The sequence below is a fragment of the Propithecus coquereli genome, unplaced genomic scaffold, assembly GCF_000956105.1.
Source record: "Propithecus coquereli isolate 6110/MARCELLA unplaced genomic scaffold, Pcoq_1.0 Scaffold59, whole genome shotgun sequence".
Classification (NCBI taxonomy): Eukaryota; Metazoa; Chordata; class Mammalia; order Primates; family Indriidae; genus Propithecus; species Propithecus coquereli.
Genome location: NW_012151840.1, coordinates 7799305 through 7799974, shown reverse-complemented (window position 1 = coordinate 7799974; position 670 = coordinate 7799305). Strand labels below are relative to the sequence as shown.

Below are 670 nucleotides of genomic sequence, written 5' to 3'. Positions count from 1 at the left end.
ATCTGCCCGAGTGACCGAAGATCTATGTAGAAGAAAGATATTGCAGCATTTTTTGTAATCCTGAAACCATGAGGAACTTCATTTCAAAAACATTTCGAAAAGGGTTAAATAAATGATGCAGCAACTAGGAAGAAATGCTTTCTTTTGAAAATAATGGAGAGGATAATTAGGATGATGAATGATCCGAGTGGTCCAACATGGTTGATAGGGCAACCACTGAATCTAGGCACATTGTGGGGATTGGCCTCCCATGAGAAATGAAAAAAATCGAGGCACCTGAAAGTCTAGCTTACTCGTCCCAGCCTGTAAAGGACAGAATAAAGATTTCATCGCAGCAGGAGCGGATTCTTAGGCCTCTGTTTCAGGAATGTCTGACTTTGTAAACCCGTCATGCCAGCAGATAGTCTGTGAACATGGGGTCCGGGACGTCGGGTGGCACCTGACAGCTTATCGGTCATAAACGAGTGGGTAGGATCTGCGGAGGAGGTATTCTCCCATGTTGGTCATGCTGCAATTGACAGCTTGCAGGAAGGGGTTTAAAAGGCACGACTGGCGTCCCTGGGTGGGGTCGAACCACCAACCTTTCGGTTAACAGCCGAACGCGCTAACCGATTGCGCCACAGAGACGACGACGACAAGCGCTTCTGGCTCTGTTGCAAGAGATCGGTCT

At 47.5% G+C, this 670-nt stretch overlaps 1 non-coding gene across 1 annotated transcript; it reads right to left on the bottom strand.

The window, feature by feature from the left end:
* Positions 1-553: 553 nt before the first annotated feature.
* Positions 554-627, bottom strand: TRNAN-GUU. Its single transcript has one exon. It is a non-coding gene; the product is annotated as a tRNA-Asn (tRNA).
* Between the last annotated feature and the right edge of the window lie 43 nt (positions 628-670).